Consider the following 19,342-nt stretch of genomic DNA (forward strand, 5'->3'; position numbering starts at 1 on the left):
TGTTTAGAGTGTTATTTAAGACGTAGTTACGGATGAACTATACAACTTTTGGGGTGTGTGTGTGTTTTGAATAGTGACAGGGTTTTGCCATGTTGTGCAGGCTGGTCTTGAACTTCTGGACTCAAGTGATCCACCTGCCTCAGCCTCCCAAAGTGCCAGGATTATGGGCCTGAGCAACTGCACCTGGCTAAGCTTTTAGTTTTTAAAATTACTTCTTTTTGGGATTGATGGATGTGAACCATCAACAAAGATATTTTTAATGGTTCATCTGCCTTGCTCATTTGTGAGGTTATGAACTTGGTTTTAGAGGATCCTATTGCTGTGATATTTCAGTTGACAGTTAAAGCATCAGATACTTTAAAGCTACATTTGATGATCCCTGCTACTGAAATAATTTTTGGACCAACAGTGCCAAATACAATACATGCACACACAGTATGTTTTTGGAAACTTATTCATTGAAGAATTGGTTGTGAGAGGAGTAAGAAACATTTGTATCAGTTTTCGGAAGGTTAAGGCATTATAATTGAACACATTGAGTTGCATGTGGGATTTTTGGAAGTTGATAAGCATTCATTCAACAAATTTAATTAAAATTTGAGTGCCCTGCATACCAGGCTCAGGGGACAGAGCAAGGAACTGAAAAGTCCCTGTTCCCATGAAGCTTGCATTCTCATGGGATGAAGACCAATTAAACAGTGAAAACATTAATATACAATAAATGTAAAGAAAAACAAAGTAGGTGATGAGGATTGGAGAGATGGGGTGTGGGGAGGATTGCTATTATGAAGTGGTGCTTGGAGAGGACCTTTCAGAGAAGGTAACATTTGAGCAGAAATCTGAATGAAGTAAGGGAGTAAGGCATGTGGCTGCTTGATAGAGGGAAAGAAAAATCCCCACATTGTGAACAGTAGGTGGAAAGGTCCAAGGGTATATGTAAATGGATACTTATGTATGAAGTATGTTTATGTTTACATTAGGGCTGAGTGAATGTTTTGGGCTTGCTGTCAAAATTGAATCTTTATCCAGGGAGTAGACATAGGAGACAATATACATCCTTTTTAAATGGATCTTTTATAAACAAAATTCATATCACCAAAAGAAAATTGGCAGAAATGTACATGTAGTAATATCAGAACTAGTGAATATATAAGGCAAAAATAACGCCTTAATATACTATTATACATCCATTTAAAAACTGATGTTCTACAGAGCAGGGATCTGTTTTTATTGCTATTCAGTCTTTATATGAGAACTAGAAAATCTTTCCTTATTGAAGGAAGTAACCTAAGTAAGACTTCCCACCCTTATCAAACTGTTAGCCAGAGAGGCAGGTAAGAAGTATAATAAAAGCCAAAGCAGGGGTCATGGTTAAATGCTACAGCAGTGGTTTCCAAAATGTGCTCTCTGGACCTGCAGCATCAACATCCTCTGGGATCTTGTTAAACATGTGCATTTTGGGGCCTCACTCCAGACCAGCTGAATTAGGAGCTCCGGCGGTGGAGCTTAGCAGTCTATTTCAGCAAGGCCATCAATTGGCTGTGATGCATCCTAAAGTTTTAAGAACCGCTATGCTACAGTGAGATCAAGTTGGATAAGAGCCTGGGCAACAGAATGAGACTCTGTCTCCAAATACACACACACACACACACACACACATACACACACATATATGTGTGTATATATATATATAAACACTTGTTTAAATATATTTATTTGTTACTGTTTTGTTAGCTACTTAGATTTATGTGTGTTATCTGTGGTCACTGAAACTTTGACTCTCCAAGGTATACTTCAGTCCTATAACAATGGAGCCAGTTTATTTATGGGGGCAGTGCTGTCCAGTCTTGACTGACCTTGTCAAGGAGCCTGACGCTGTTATTTTAAACCCATCAGTGGTGTGATAGCCAGCCCTGATTCACGGCTTGTGTTTATGGTTTGGTGATTAGCATCTCATCCTTTGGCCAAGGAACACAGCCACATTTGAAAAGCTCCTATTGTGTAATTCCTGCTCTCTTCACTGGCCCCTAAACCCAGTCACCAGGCCTGTTGATTTTTCCCTCCAGCATCTCTTGCATTCATATGCCCTTCTCCCTTAATTCTCTCCCCACCCTGTCACTTTCTTTTATTTACAAATGTTTTCTGAGTGCCTACTGCATGCTACATAAGGCGCCAAAATGATCTGGAGATAAAGTGTGAGCACAGCAGGAGACAGAGGGAGATCACCATTCTTGAGCAGTAGTTGGCAAACCTTTGCTGTAAATGATTAGGCAATAAATATTTTGGGCTTTGTGGACCATTAGGTCTCTGTTACAGCTCTTGGACTCTGCCACATACAATGTGTGAAACAATAATGGATGTGTGTTCTAATAAATGCTTAGGCAGTGACTCAGATTTGGCCCATGTGTTGTAGTTTTCCAACCCTGTTCTATAGGGTGAGGGAGGCCATTAACAAATATACAATGTGTGTATGTGTGTGTTAAGTTATAACTGCTATGAAGAGAATGGAAGGCTAGGTATGCTTTTGTGTGTGTTGGCCGGGGAGTGTTCTTTTTTATATAGGCTGGTAGAGGAAGCCTCCCTGATCTCAAGACAGTGGGGAAAAGATCACAGGATACCTGGTGGTTTGAAGGGCCTTCCTGGTGAGGGAGCACAGGTGCAGCGACCTGGTGTGACCATGTATTGGGCTTGTTCAGGTTAACAGCAGGGAGCCAGCCATGCTGGAGGGAGCCTGGGCAGGTGGGCAGGCAGTCTTAGACAGTGCCAAGAGAAGGGTTGGTGGGGCGTCACCAGCAGACAGGGAGAAAGAGCTCCCTACAAAGAAAGTAGCCTCTTGAAGGTTTGAAGGGGTCCCAAGAAGCCGATTCACTATGGGAAGGAAGTGGTTTGGTTTGGCTGGAGAGCAGATGAGATGGGATACTCAGGAGTGTGAGAAGACTGAGATTAGTAAAATCAGCTTTGAATGTCATGCCAGAGGAATTTGACTGTTTTCGTGGGCATAGTTTTTAAGGCAAGGAACACTGCTTGTGTTTTAGAAAAGGTGACACATGGCATTGTGGAGGGTGAGAGGCAGAGTTGTGGATGGGAGGAAGATTGAAGGCCTGACCTGAACCTGAGGGGATGGAGGCAAGGTGAGGGATTTAGGAGAGACCTCACCCTCAGACAAATGGGGTCCTCTTTTGTCTTTCCATGTGCCCAGTGCCTTCGTGCAGTCAGTGGTACCTTTGTTTCTGCTGTTCCATCCTCCAGGGATGCCTGCTCCTGACTTTCACTTCCAAGGAATGACCCAAAGGCTTCCATCTGTGAGAAGCCTGCCCTGACCACTCCTGTTAGAAGAGTTCACTTTCTCCTCCCAATTTTCCTAGCATCTTTTCCCCAGTACTTGTTTTACAATGTGGGTCAGATAGGGCTTTTGTTTGGATGCCCTTATCCTTCTTATGTATTGTAACACTCTTGATGGCAGGAGATGCTTTATTGATATTAGGATCCTTGTATATGGTATAGCCGGGGATATGAACTTGGGGGTTATACTGTCCCCACACTTACTGTGTGACCCTAGGTCAATCACCTTGCTTCTCTGAGCCTCCATCCTTTTGTCTATGAAAGGAGAAAAGAGTTTCACCAGTCTATGGGGATCTTGTGATGACTGAGATACTGCATGGAAAGAGTTCAGACGGAGCCTGAACATTTTAAGTGTTCAGTAAATGTTAACAATTATTAGTAGCATTACTGTTGCAACAGTGCTTAACACAGTGCCTGATATATGGTAGATATTCAACAAATGTTTGACATAGGGAATGTGATTCAGGTAGATTTTATAGTAGATGGTGTTAGACCAGACTGAATTGTGGCAAAGCTGACTACAACAAATTGATTTGGGTTTTGTAATGATCGAATTATGGGATTTCAGAGAAACTTACGTGTAGCTAAATATCTCATTAATTACAGAGGAAAAGTTGATAAAATTTCATTTATATATGGTTGAAAAGCCCCAGTACACATGCATTATCAGTATTAATGATGAAATCTTGCATCTTACAAAACCTGCACATAAAAGGCTCAAAAGGTAAACACTGAGGGGTAATAATTAATGTCTACAATATATATTGTTTCCAGACAGGCAGGTAGCTGTGTTGTTTGGGTTCTCAATGGCACTGTAAAATAACTACAGACAGGTTGTATTTGTTGTCTTATGAGCAAGGTATATGAACAGATTGTAACAGGGAAGTCTAATGAAAAGGTGCTTTTGCTCTTGTGAGATCAGAAATTGTTTTTAGACATGGCCTTGAGAAAGTTGAAAGACATGTAATTGACCCCAAATACCTCTAGGACATTTGTCAATTCTGAAAGCTACCACCTACTCATTATTTCTGCAGCTAAAAATCTTTCTCTTTCTAGCTTTCTGACCTAGTATCCCAGTGGCACAGCCACTAAGCCTTTGGATGTTGTGCTCATCATCTCCTTTCTGTACTTTTGCCTCTCCCACCTTGACTAACTTTTTGGTCTTGCATTTTGGGTCCACTCAGTGGTAAACCCTAATTACAGGGCCCCACCCAATCACAAGGGGACCGAGAAAGTGCTATCGTACCACTGAAAGTATTTGACCAACAACTCTAATGACCACCACAGTAATGTGTACAGGGTAAAGAGTTACCCCACTTTGAAGCCTTTTAAAGGGGTTGGGGAAATGAGGAAATCTGCCTTCCGGAACACTAGAAAGAAGTAATGCCACAGGCCTCATATTTCACACTCTGGAATTGAACTCACGCCCCCACCTTCTGCCCCCTACCAGTGACATGCAAAGGAAAGCGCTTTACTCCACCTAACCCCAAACAGCTCACTTTGAAGCTTTTTGACCTGTACTTTCTCAAACAAGTCTATACAGGTTCAATTTCCACTACCCCGCCTCCCCCCCGCCCATCTATCTTTGGTCTTAAAATTAACTTAAAATGTGTGGTTTCTGGATTTGCCACTGCTCCTTGAACTACTAATGTGTGACTGCTTTCTCATCTTCCTTTGTGGCTTCACTTGTGTTTCCCTCTTTCTTGGAAGACCCTTCTTCTCATCCCACTTATCCAAACCCTCCTCATTTGTTAATTTTCATTTCCTCCAGGAGGTCTTTCCTTGCTTAGTGTAGGGAATCATGAAACACAGCTTTGAGAGCATGTGAGGGTGGTGCCTGACGGATTATAAAAGATTGGGGGAGGGTACTGTTTCTAGACAAAGGAGATAGCAGGTGTGAAGCATCAGTGGAAAGAAGTCCAATGTGGCTGGACCCTCAGAGTGAGGGGAGAGAAACACCAGCTGTGATGGGTCATGACTAGATCACAAAGGAAGGGCTTGGAGATCAAGGGGTAGATAATTTGGTTTTTGTTTTTATTATATTGGAATGCCATTGAAGAATTTTAAACCAGAAGACGTTAAGTTTGCGTCTTAAAATTCTCTCTCTCTCTGGCTGCTCTGTGAAGACAGGAGCAGAAGCAGATATGGGGACACCAGTTAGGAGGCACTTGCAGTAGTGGAGATGCTTTGTATCAGGTAATGACTGGAGGTGGAAAGACATGGTCAGGTTCGTGCCCAGAAATCCTGTCCTAGTCGTAAAAATGTCTGACTGGCATAATTTGGTAAAATGGCCATCTGGAAAATGCCAGGTTGAGGGCCTGAGTTAATAGACGTGAATGTCTAGAAGCATTCAACCTACTGGACTGTTTTTTCTCATATTCTATAGCTCCTTAAACTACATAGATCTGGTAAGATTTCAAAGAAATTAGTAAACATTTGCTGTGTATACATCTACATTAGGTTCACTTTTTTTCTGTTAAATAGATTTATCTTCCTCTTATGAGGCTTAAAAGGTGTCTGACTGTTCAAGAAGGAGGGTCCTTAACACAGAGCCTGTCTGTGATTTGGTGTTTGGGTATTAATAGATACAGACTCTAGCACAGTTGCTTTTGGTTTTGTGCCTCTTGGTGATGGAAATCTTTCCCCTGCCCTCCTGTACTCTGTGCCCCTGCCCTCCTGTACTCTGTGCCCCTGCCCTCCTGTACTCTGTGCCAAGCCCTGGCCAGGACCTCACAAGACATCCTGTGTCCAGGACTCCTTAGTGCCCAATCAGTGCAGTCAGGAGCCTTCGTTCCTCTACTTGACAGAGTGGTTATTCCTGGGCCATGTTGACTTCGTGAAAATGAACATGACTTTCAGGGTGAGGTTGTACCCTCGTGTAGGCCAGTATTTTGTGAAACATTTCCTAAAGTTGTGCTTTCTGCTAAAGTTTGATCTTTGCTTGGTAGGACATCTGTGAAATACCTAGACTGCTTATCTCAGTTTTCATTTTCTTATACTCACTGTTGTAATCCAAAACATGTCTGAGACAGGTCTCAATCAACTGAGGGGTTTATTTTGCGAAAATTAAAGATCATGACCCATGACACAGCCTCAGGAGGTCCTGAGAACATGTGCCCAAGGTGGGTGGGTTACAGCTTGGTTTTATACATTTTAGGGAGGTAGAAGTCACAGGCAAAGGTGTAAATTAATACATGTAAGGTATACATTGGTTTGGCCCAGAAAGGTGGGACAGCACAAAGGGAGTGATGGGGTTACATGTCATAGGTGAATTTAAAGACCTTTCTCACTGGCAGTTGGTAGACAGAGATTAATTATTATATAAAGACCCGGGATCAATAGAAAGGAGTGTCTGGGTTAAGATAAGGGGTTGTGGTGACTAAGATTTGTATTATGTAGATGAAGTCTCATATGTGGCCATCTTTAGAGGCAATAGATGGCAAATATTTCCTAGTCAGATAGGTAAAAGGTGCTAGACTCTCAGCTAATCTCTTCAGGATCAGAAAAGGACTTGGGAAGGAGATTCTATACAGAATGTACATTTCCCCCACAAAAGAAGCTTTGCAGAGCTATTTCAAAATATGTCAAAGAAATATATTTTGGGGTAAAATACTTTGATTTCCTTTTAGGGCCTGCTATTTGTTATGTGATGTATGTGATGTTATATACCAAAGTCAGGTTGGAGTTGGTATCTTATTGCTACAAAAAGAGTTTGTTTTGTCAGTTTGAGGATCTTTATTTTAATATTGGTTGGTTGTGTGCCTGAACTCCAAAGGGAGGAGAGTATAATAAGGCACATCTGACTGCCCCCCCACCCCTGCCTGTTCCCATGATGGTCTGAACTAGTGTTTCAGGTTTCATTGGGTCCCTTTGGATGAGAGCAGGGTCCATTCCATCAGTTTGGGAAACTTTGAATTTTATTTTTGGTTTACGCTTTTGATAGTACACTGCAGTCCTTTAGATGACCTAAAGTTGGTGCTGAGCACGCTGTTTCTTTACATTTATGGGGGAAACTGATGGTAACAACATCAAGTGTGAACATGGAATAATTCAATGTGATATCCCTCCTGGCTAATCAGAGGCCCTGGCAGACAGCCAGGTTGCCAGAAAAGCATTTATGCAAAAAAAACTTGGTGACATGTATCTTGGAAAAGTGGCATTAGATCTGCTGTCAGTATGTAACAGAGAGAGAGAGACTGCAACTCATACAGGGTGTGAGTGGAAGGGAGAGAGTGGGGAGAAAAGACCAGAGAGTCAGGCAATTGAGAAGACACATTCTCTCCTCATGACCAACCTATCCGTTTCTGAGAATAGGGGCTGCAAATATAGCATCCTGGATTGTCTCTGCTTGTCTGTCAATATGTGTGTTTACTTAATATTCACACACACTCCTTCTCCTGGGGCTTGGTGTCACAGTCATTATCCTTCCATCGGAGACTGGCTGCAGCTTCCTGTGGAGACCAACCGAGCGTCTCCTTAATTGGCTGGTAAGGTCAGCATGCCGTTGACATGCACATTCCTGCTGTTTTCCCTTCCCCGCTTTTTGACATCTCCCTCTCCCACCCCCAATATATTTCCTAGAGGGGGGTGCAGCAGAAAGGAATTAGGAGCTTGCTCCGAGAAATGAAACCTGCTCAGGGTGCAGCTTCTCAGCCAGAGATTCATTTACCAACTATGATCTGCTCTAAGCCCTTTGGGTGCCTCCATTTTAAACTGATGGAGAAAAACAATAGTCCTGCAGTAAGGGAGCTATTGAGCAGCAGAGTAGCTACTAACGATTGCAGTATCTTCACATTTAGAGGCATTGGGAACTCTATAATATCTTAAATGCAATTTATGCTTACAAATCAATACCCACCATTTCTCTGTTGTTTCCATACCACATGCTGTGTGTGATTTGAGTGTCTGAGAACCTTTCTGCAAACCTTGGGCACTAATCTCTTGATGGTATGTTGTGTTGCTTTCAAAACAGTAAAGGAAGAAAGCCTTTTACCATTTATAAATAGCCACAAAAAGTATAAGCAATTCTACAAAACGAATGATGTGCTTTTTAGAAAATATGGTAGACTATTTAAAAAGCCAAAATTCCACCATATCTGTGCATATTTTCAGTTGCTAATTGTGACTGTATTGTTGGTAACTTCTGTTATTCTGAGAATTAGCAGTGGGGACTCAAATATAACCTGGTGTCAGTCAAATATAAGGCTTAGGAACAAAAGAATGCACAAGGAGAGAATGAAAAGAAAGAAAATCAGGGATGAAAAATCGTTGTCCAGGTTGGAGAGTAGAAGACTGACTCCAGAGAGAGCCTGGGGTGTCATTCAGGAGCACTGGTGCCATGCATCTCTCTTCAGCCAGAGTTTTATTATGGTCTTTAAAAAATAAAAATTGATAAGCATTTATTTCATGGCAGACCCTTTCACACTCTAAAATACCACTAATGGTGACATGGGCAGTGACAAAGACAAAAGAGGAGTCAAGGTCCCGGGTGGTCCCCAAGCCAAATAATTACTTCAAATAATGCAAATAGTACTGCCTACCTAAGGTTGTATGTTTCATCAAGAATGATTTAAAAAGGAGAAAAAGTAGACAAAAGAAAGATGGGATGATAGGAATAGAGAACTGAAAACTAAAAGGCTGTTTTATTCTTCTCACTATCCTTAAGATTCTGGAATTGGAACAATAGAGGCAGGACTCTGCAGTAATGTTGGAACTCCCTCCTTGAGGATAGAGGAGGAAGTCCAGATAACCTTTGCTTTCCTTCTTGGTTCACACACCAGATCCCTTAGTTTCCTTCGGTTTCTGTTCCTGTTCCCAGTTCATCTGGTCTGAGGGGGAGCTTTTTGGAGTAGTCCTGTTTCTTAACAAGAAATGCTCCTATGATTCTAACCCATGGCGGTTGTTGGGAGTCACTTGGACAGCACAGAGGGATTAGCATTGAAAAAACCCAGGGAGTTCTCATGTGCACTCAGAAGCGGGCACCCTGTGGGGGCCATGGACAGCATATCCCGTATGGAGTTGGTAGCCTCCAACTGCTGCCACCCATATTGGTTAAGGGACTGGTGGCCACTTGCTTCTGGGGGCCGAGGGCCCTTGCCTCCCAACTCCATCAGCTGGACTTGCGAAGATGCTGTGTCCTGCTTATACAGTGTCAGGGTGGGGACTGAGAACTTTGCTGACATTCATTGGGGTGCAGCAATAGTACCCAGAAGGCCCAACTTGGGCATCCTTCACCAGGTACCCTCAGCTGCTCTGGCCCCAGGAACCAAGTATTTCTGTGGTTCAGATGGCAGACAATGCTATATACAGAGTATCAGTGAGAAGCAGGGCATGCCAGCCCTCTGATACCCCAGGGAACACTCAGTTGGGAGATCCCTGAGGCTGTGTGCCCACTGCCTGTTATAAACAAGGAAAGAAGGAAGTGGAGTTTGACCTCCAGTTTGGAGCCTTTTGTCTGGTATAGCATGGTCAACACTCCTCCACTGGTTTATATGTAAAACCAGCAGAACTGGGTGGTTGTAGGATAGGATCGGTTGGAAGGTAATGTGTTGGAATGATAGCAGGGCACCAGTTCTGGACCAGGTTCTAGGCACAAATTGACCTTCGCAAAAAACCTGTGAGGAAGATGGAGTTGTCCCTCTGTCCCCCTCCATTAGAAGAGGAAGCTGGGCACGGAGAGTTAAGAAACTTTTCCAAATTTGCATGAGTATTAAGAAGTGGGAACGGAGATTGGAACTCAGGCTTGCTTGACACAGAATCTGTGGCTTCCTTACCATTTTGGGTAAGGATTTTTAAGAAGAGAAAGGTAGCTCCTTCACATGTTTAAAGATGACTTCTGTTACAGAAGATGGCCTGTTGACCTCAACAAGATATGTAAGGTCAGGAAATAGAAACAGTACTGAAGTTTATAGAATGAAGAGTGCAAGCCCCTCCTTGCTCTGTCTGCACTCCATCCTCCTAACTGCTGTCTCCGAAGGTAATCACTATTGATGATTTTCTTCTGAATTTATATGAAAATATGCATATTAACATATATTGATACATAGATCCAGAAGTATAATCCTTTTTTTCTAAAACCTATACCAAAGATAGAATAGAATACTCTGCACACTAGAGGCAGGATAGCACTGTTGCAAACGTGGGCTCCACAGCCAGATGGCCTGGGTTCAAATTCTGCCTCTTCTGCTTACCATGTTTAAGGCACCGGGCTAGTTACCCTCCATGTTTCAGTTTTCTCATCTGCAGTATGGATTCTTCTGATTGAATCTGATAATCTTAATAACTTGGAACAATGGTTGCTACTTAATAAATACAGGATGAATACAAGCCATTAATACCCTGCATCCTGCTTTTTTAAAAAACTTAAGACAATGTGAGAGGTACATCAACCCTTATTTTTTCCCTTAAAAAAGAAATGAATGTAGCAAATTACCAAAATGTGTCCTATTGTCATCTTTCAGTTCTGCAGAACCTGGTTAGCACAAAACCGAGACACTGATTGTATACAGGTTAGGCTAGCATTTTATGGTAGGAATGAGACCTTAACTATACATGTGGTGCCTTGTACACAATACAGCTCTAATCCCAGTGACCGCCCTTGCAAATGAAATCCATGTCAGTCTCTAGAGGAAAAAGGGAGTGTGAATGGATCTGAGTACACCTAAGCCATTGTGGGGGAAATACTGTCAGCACCCCACCCCCTCTTCTGCTGAAGGTAGCAGACCATTCTTGCTACTTTATACTTTTAAAGCCTCCAGGTACATTTTATTTGATCTTTCAAGCCAGTCTGTGGTGCAGTTGGGCAGATATTATTAATTTGTTTTGCAAATAAGGACATCCAGTTTGAAAGTGATTCAGCAGACTTGCTGACAGTCACATAGCCTTGTGGAGACCTGTAAGGATGCTTGATAGAGTATCATAAAGCCTGTCTTTTTGATCTGGCAGATAACCCTGTGAGCCACCCACTGTGGGAATGGTTTGCTACCTTCAGCTGAAGAGGGGGTGTGGTGGTGAAAGTATTTCCCCCACAGTGGCTTAGGTGTACTCAGATCCATTCACACTCCTTTTTTCCTGTAGAGAGTGACATGGATTTCATTTGCAGGGCAGTTCCTGGATTAGATTTGTATTGTGGGGCCACTGAACAGATAAAATCAGAAAGTGTGTATGGTGCAGTTGTGCAGTGAAATGAGCAGGAACCGGAAGGCAGGAAATGTGGGGTCTCAGCATCTTCATTGTTTAAAATGATGACTTGGTATTAGATGTTCTCTAGGATTATAGATGAGTATTTAGGGCCAGAGAGATTAAGTGGCAGTTCCAGGTCACCCAGCTAGTTAATAGCAGAGCCAGGACTAAATAGGGAGGATTTGTAATAAGAGAATTAGTAATCAGAGCTAGTAGTGTCCTTTCTCCAACTCAGGCAGCCAGCTATCAGCAGTTGTGTTCCTTTGGTAAGAAAAACTTCACTGTGATGCTATTCAGTAAAAACATGATAAGAACCAAATATGTAATTTTTAAATTTCCAGCTAGTTGCACTTAAAAAGTAAAAAGGATGATATTAATAACATGTTTTATTTAACTCAATGTATCTAAAATATTATTTCAACATGTAATCAATAGAAAATTAGCAATTTTGTTTTTATGTCATCTTCAAAATCCAGTGTGTATTTTATATTTATACTACATCTCAATTTGGACCAGCTGCATTTCAAGGACTTAGCAGCCACACGTGGCTAGTGGCTACCGTATTGGACTGCACAGCTCTGAGGTTAAGGGCTAGTTAAACACATATTGTTCAAGTTGCTTTGAAACATTTCACTATGCATTTGCCACTATTTCACTGTACATTTTGGTTAAACCTTCTTAGAATGGAAAAACTATGAACTTTGGTTTAAGAATGATGCAAGAAAACCTAAGTTTTCAAAACCTGTGATTTAGAAGTTAGTGATTCACATAAAATAATTCATTATGTAGACTTTAAAGAATTCTTTTAGCACATTTGTGTCTCATTCTCTCATATCAACTAACCAAAACATGCAAGGAATTGAGAAGTTTTACTAGAAGCTTTGTTATTTGAGTATTAAGTCCAACCATTTCAGGAATAAAAGTGTCACCATTAAAATATGATTTGAATAAAAATTTGATTTTACCAAAACTTCTAGGTGCGTATTGATTATTTACAGAGGGTTAACCTGAATGGTGTTTTAAATCCATGAGCTTGATGAAGGGTGAGCTGTCAGGAGAAATGGGTTATAGCCTCCACTCTGGTTATTAATCAGCTCTGAGGCAAGTTTCTTATGTTACATCTATTTTATTATTTATATAGCAATATGCTAAATCACTTCATTTGTTAAAAATGAGTTTGGATATAACCATGGAAAAGTGGTTATCAGATATACATCCCTTCCTGCTCAAGAATACAGATCTTTATTTGTAATATTCTTTCTTTGGGAAAGCCAAGTGCAACTAGAATTATTTTAACTTCTCACATCTTTCTCCCCCAAGATTATTATTTTTAAAAATTTTTAAATTTTTATTCTTAATTTTTTTTGAGATGGAGTCTTGCTCTTTTGCCAAGGCTGGAGTACAGTGCTGGAGTACATCACAATCTCGGCTCACTGCAACCTCTGCCTCCTGGGTTCAAGTGATTCTCCTGCCTCAGGCTCCCGAGTAGCTGGGACTATAGGCGCCTGCCACCACGCTTGGCTAATTTTTTATATTTTTAGTAGAGATGGGGTTTCACCGTGTTGGCCAGGATGGTCTCGATCTCCTGACCTCATGATCCGCCTGCCTCAACCTCCCTAAGTGCTGGCATTACAGGCGTGAGCCACCGCACCTGGCCTTCTCCCCCAGTATTTTATAGCATCTTTCTTAAAGGACTGTAATGCCCAAATATTAGAACAAAATGAAAAGGGATGAACAGAAACAAAATGAATTCATAGTGGAGGCAGCATGTAGTGAAAATGTACAGTAGAACTGCAGTGAACATGAAAAATGGTTTGACTGGACAACCAAACCCCGTTGCTAATCCAGTTCTACTTGCCCACTTCCCTCCCTCTCTCCCTTTCTGTTACTTGAGAGATGTTTACTGTAGGCACAGTGCTTCTATTTGTAGCTAAAGTTTGTGGTTTATAATACTTTTTTTTTTTGAGACAGGATCTCACTCTGTCACCCAAGCTGGAGTGCAATGGTGTGATCATAACTCACTGCAGCCTCGAACTCTTGGGCTTTCAAATGATCTTCCCAACCCAGCCTCCAGAGTATTTAGGGCTATAGGTGCATGTCACCATGCCTGGCTAATTTTTATTTTATTTTTTGTAGAGATGGGATCTTGCAATGTTGCCTAGGCTGGTCTTGAACTCCTTGCCTCAAGTGATTCTCCCACCTTTGCATCCCAAAGTGCTGGGATTACAGGTGTGAGTCATTGCACCCAGTCTACGTTGCAATTCTTATCACAAGAGAAACAAGTGTGTCTTACTGAGTAGGTACAGGTAGTTTTGACATTGCTACGTCCTTAAAGGTAGCTTTAGAAGATACTTATTTCTTAGAATTGTTGAATTTAAACACGAGGAGTTTCTTCTTCATAGAAGTCTTGTTTGACTATATAATATCTTGAATTTTTTTTAACAAAGCCTTTTCTAATCATCCTAGTGAGAAATATTGTTCATTATTTTGAGTCTTAATGTCTTGTCCAGGAAAGACCATGCACTTAGAAGGCTTTTATCTGGGTTTTAGCACTTGGCTTTTGCAAGTCACTCAGCTGCGTTTTCTCAGCCTTGTTTTCCCTATTTGTGAAACTGAGGTTACTCTTGCCTTGTGGAGACATAATTGTGAGGTTTGTAAGATTTAGTACTTCAGTATTAAAGGTCTCTAGTACAGTCGTGAGAGTTAAATGAACTGTTAAGTCTCTAGCACAGTGTGCATGGTAGGTGATCAATGAATGTTTTTTGAATGAATCCTGAATTCAATTTGTTAAATGATTAAAGGATTCTGTAATGACTGTTATTGCTCTGCTGCCTATGAAGATTTGGTTGAATGTAGAACTTACATGGTATAGATGTGTAAATGGCTATAGTCATTTGATTGATTCTTAAAAGTAGAGACAAGCAGGGAAAGGAATAAAGGAAGTAGTAATGAAAACAGAAGAGGGTGGATGAGTTCGGGAGAGTACTGGCATTTTGCAGTGTGAACTGCCACACGTAACATCCTTTTTAGGCGTGCCGAAGTAAGGAATGGTAAATGAAATAGCAGCACGCTGGAACAAGACACTGCAGAGGCATGATGGGTTGAGAGAGCTTACAAAGACAAAAGCCCGTTGGTAGGACTTTTGTTCTAATAGCAGCCTTTCCTTTTTATATTTTATAGAAATTTCAGATGAAAAAAATTGTTTTTACTAAAATTATTTTTAATTACTCCTTAGCCCATAATCCCTAAAGGGGGTTTGTTGCCTCTGCCATGAAACTGGGAGGGCCTACTTTGACGAAAAGGCTCTGGTGAACTATTTGTGTGTTGTGGTTGTATGTAGGTCTGGCAGTTATAACCCTGTGATGGAATTTCCTTCTGGATGCAGGACTTGGCATGCCTTTGAGGTGGCTTGGGGGCACTGACCCTCCACCTGATCCTGGGGATGTTAATGTTTGGAAAGGGAGGCAGTCAGTGGAAGATTTCAAATGGTTTGGTGTAGAGTTTAATTTAAAAAAAATTTTTTAAGAGATAGAGTCTCTTTCTGTTTCCCAGGCTGGAGTACAGTGGTATGATCATAGCTTACTCTGGCCTTGAACTCCTGTATTCAAGCCATCTTCCTGCCTCAACCTCCCAAGTAGCTGGGAGTACAGGTGTATGCCGCCACACTTGGCTAATTGTAAAAATTTCTTTAGAGGTGGGTCTTGATATGTTGCCCTAGCTGGTCTCAAACTCCTGGCCTCAAGCGATCCTCTCACCTCAGCCTTCTGAGTCACTGTATTTGGCATTACAGGCATGAGCCACTGTGCCTGGCCTGTAGTTTTCTTAACATATTCATAGAATACCGGAGCTGGGGATGACCTTTATTGAGTTCAGTTATCCCATTTCACAAATGAAGAAACTGAGAAACTGAGTGGTTAAGCAGCCTGCCAAGCTTGCACAGTGAGTTGGGAGCAGGGCTGGATGAAACCCACATCCCCAACTCACCCTTCAGCTACCTCTGAACATTGGTCTATGCTGTTCTTTGGCTTTGAAATGACCTCCTCACTACCTTTTCTTAAGACATTTTTGAAATTACTAAAGCATGCTGTTGTTAATAAGTTAAAAATAATACAGGGATGCATAAAGAAAAACAATAGTTTCTTACCACCCATTAAAAACTCTACTCTGCTTTGGTAGCTGAAGTACTTTATGGACATCACTTGAGTTCAACACACATTTATCTGACTCTCTCTCCTTTTTTTTTTTTTTTTTTTTTTTGACACAGAGTCTTGCTCTGTCGCCCAGGCTGGAGGGTAGTGGAGTTATCTCCACTGACTGCAAGCTCCATCTCCCGGTTCATGCCGTTCTCCTGCCTCAGCCTCCCGAGTAACTGGGACTACAGGCGCGTGCCACTACACCCAGCTAATTTTTTGTATTTTTAGTGGAGACGGAGTTTCACCATGTTAGCTAGGATGGTCTCGATCTCCTGACCTCATGATCTGCCCACCTCGGCCTCCCAAAGTGCTAGGATTACAGGCTTGAGCCACCGCACCTGGCCCTGACTCTCTTTTTAAAATTGTTGCATAATTTCTCACAGTTTGGATGACTGTAGTTTATTCAACAGTTCTTCTATTGATGGTCATCCAAATTAGGGGATTTTATTTTTACCACTAACAGCCATCCTTGTATGTATACCTGGCACTTTTATTTCCATAGAATAGATTCTCCCTAAATGAGATAGCTAGTTACAAGTATGATGATAGCTACTGTTTCATTACTTTTCAAAAAGATTGTTGTAGCTCATCTGCCACACATTTAGTATCACAAATACTTATTTATTTTATTCTTTTCATTTGTTTTTAATTTACCGTTTATTATACTTTATGGTCAAATTTCTCTTCAGTTCTCTCTCCCCCTCCCCTTTTTTTTGTGACGTCTTTGAATCATACTGCTTTAATTTTTTTTTTTTTGTTTGAGACGGACTCTCACTCTGTCGCCCAGGATAGAGTGCAGTGGTGTGATCTCGGCTCACTGCAACTTCTGCCCCTGGGTTCAAGTGATTCTCCTGCCTCAGCTTCCTGAGTGACTTGGGGCTACAGGCACGTGCCACCATGCCTGGCTAATTTTTTGTATTTTTAGTAGAGACGGGATTTCACCATGTTAGCCAGGATAGTCTCGATCTCCTTACCTTGTGATCCACCCGCCTCGGCCTCCCAAAGTGTTGGGATTACAGGTGCCATTTGTATTTTTAGTAGCGACAGGGTTTTACCATGTTGGCCAGACTGGTCTCAAACTCCTGACCTCTGCTTTAGTTTTCTATCACCTCATCATTAACACAGAATTTCCTACGTTTTAGAAAATCCTACTAGTGGTTACTTTCTCATTAGAAACTTTCAGAGCAGCTGTAATTTAAAATTCTATATTGGTTATAAAAATTAAAAATAAATATCTCCCCGTGGTTTTACTGAGATAGTTTGGAATTTTTTGTTCTCATCTGTTAAGTTTTCTCTTCCTGTATGTCTCTTCTCCTTAAAAGAATTGCTAAATTGTAAATTCCTGCTCATGTTAGCTTCATGTAGTTACACTGTGCCACTGTTCCCTCTCTTAACCTTTCGTGTCTTTAGAACTCTGTCTAGTTAGAGCATATCCTGAAAGATTTCTTCAGATTGGGTTCATTGATTAAGTAGCTTCTAAGTTCTTGCATGTTGAAAAAAGGCCTTTTGCTTGCCCTGACAGGTGATCAACATCTTGGCTGGGAGTTTTCTCTCAGGAGTCAATGTTTAATTGTGCTCTAGTTTCCAGTGTTGCATTTGAGAAATCTAATGCTAATCTGATTCTTTTTCCTCTATAAATCCACTGTTCAGTTTGTTTGACTACACAGTTTCCTTTTTATCTTTGGTCTCTGACTACTGATTCTGTGAAAAGGTTGCAGAATAACCTCTAAATAAAGCAAAACCCAGTTTATTGCTTACTGTAATAAGGGAGACTATTACATTGACCATATCAGAGGAAGGAGGGCAAAGATGGGGAATTTATGAGACTTTAGGGTCTAGTTTAAGGTACATTGTTCAATGCAGGGATATATAATGAGACAATGTTTTTGATAAAATAAGATTTGTGGGACTGAGTAGAGAGTATTTACTTAGTAAGGAACAGTTGAGTTGCCTGGTCACATAAGTAAGTTTTTGGAAGGTTCTGAAAGAAACAGTAAGGTTATTTGTAACTTCATTTTCTTGGGTCAGAGTTCCCTTAAATAGTGAAGTCATGTTAATGTAGACAGTTGAATAGTAAAGTCATGCTAGTATAGATAGTAAGATGTGTGATTGCAGATAATTTGGGTTGTCAGTTTAAATATTTTACCAAGCCTAGGCATGTGTCTTTTCTTGTTGCTGCTTAAACTTGCTGGCAGCCCTTTCAGTCTAGAGAATTATCCCTTCTTTCATCTCAGGGAGGTTTTCTTTTATTTTGTCCCTCCTTTCCTCTTCCCTCCTTTCCAGTTATGTCTTATTTGTTGTTGTTTGTCCTCTAGGAAAGCCTGTTATCTGCATGTTTTGTCTTCTGGTTACATCTTCCATGTCTCTGATATTTTTACTTACAATGTCTGTTTGATCTTTCAGAACGCGAATAGATTTTTAGCAGTGACTATACCTTTTTTCATCTTGTCCATTGAAATTTTAATTTCAGAAATCAAATAGCTTTAAAAGGCTTTTCTTGTCTTCTAATTATATCTTCTTGAAAGTCCCATTACCTTTCCCCCTTTACTTTCTTCTGTCTTTTTCTTTTTTTAATCACTAGATATAACGATTATTATTTTGATGTTTATTTTCCAGTATTTAAAAATGCATATATTTTTATAAAATTGGAATTGTGGAAGGCTACTGTTATAATTTAAACTTTCTACAATAACGTATTTAATGACTACAGTAAACTATGTAGCATTCCACATTGGATGGAATTGGTGGAATTCCATTTAATTCTCTATTGTTTTATGCAGAATATATAATTCTGACAATTGACAATCATCTTTGTATAAAAATTTTAGGCACTTAAAGCTTCTGAGAACACAGTCTATAAACTTTTTTTAAAAATTATACTTTAAGTTCTAGGGTACATGTGCACAAGGTACAGGTTTGTTACATATGTATACGTGTGCCATGTTGGTGTGCTGCACCCATTAACTCATCATTTACATTAGATATTTCTCCTAATGCTATCCCTCCCTGCTTCCCCGACCTCACGGCAGGCCCTGGTGTGTGATGTTCCCCATTCTGTCTCCAAGTGTTTTCATTGTTCAGTTTCCACCTATAAGTGAGAACATGCGGTGTTTGGTTTTCTGTCCTCACGATAGTTTGCTCAGAATGATGGTTTCCAGCTTCATCCATGTCCCTACAAAGGACATGAACTCATCCTTTTTTATGGCTGCATAATATTCCATGGTGTATATGTGCCACATTTTCTTAATACAGTCTGTCATTGATGGACATTTGGGTTGGTTCCAAGTCTGCTATTGTGAATACTGCCGCAATAAACATATGTGTGCATGTGTCTTTATAGCAGCATGATTTATAATCCTTTGGGTATATATCCAGTAATGGGATGGCTGGGTCAAATGGTATTTCTAGTTCTAGATCCTTGAGGAATCGCCACACTGTCTTCCACAATGGTTGAACTAGTTTACAGTCCCACCAACAGCAATGGCAACAAAAGCCAAAATTGACAAATGGGATCTAATTAAACTAAAGAGCTTCTGCACAGCAAAAGAAACTACCATCAGAGTGAACAGGCAACCTACAGAATGGGAGAAAAATTTTGCAATCTACCCATCTAATAAAGTGCTAAT

The 19,342-nt window shown here is 40.8% G+C and overlaps 1 protein-coding gene across 2 annotated transcripts in view; it reads left to right on the forward strand.

The window, feature by feature from the left end:
- Positions 1 to 19,342, forward strand: part of LOC105471132 (erythrocyte membrane protein band 4.1 like 4A) — a 258,637-nt gene that overhangs the window by 75,576 nt on the left and 163,719 nt on the right. The gene's annotated exons all lie outside the window — the stretch shown is intronic.

This window comes from Macaca nemestrina, chromosome 6 (assembly GCF_043159975.1).
Source record: "Macaca nemestrina isolate mMacNem1 chromosome 6, mMacNem.hap1, whole genome shotgun sequence".
NCBI classification, from domain to species: Eukaryota; Metazoa; Chordata; class Mammalia; order Primates; family Cercopithecidae; genus Macaca; species Macaca nemestrina.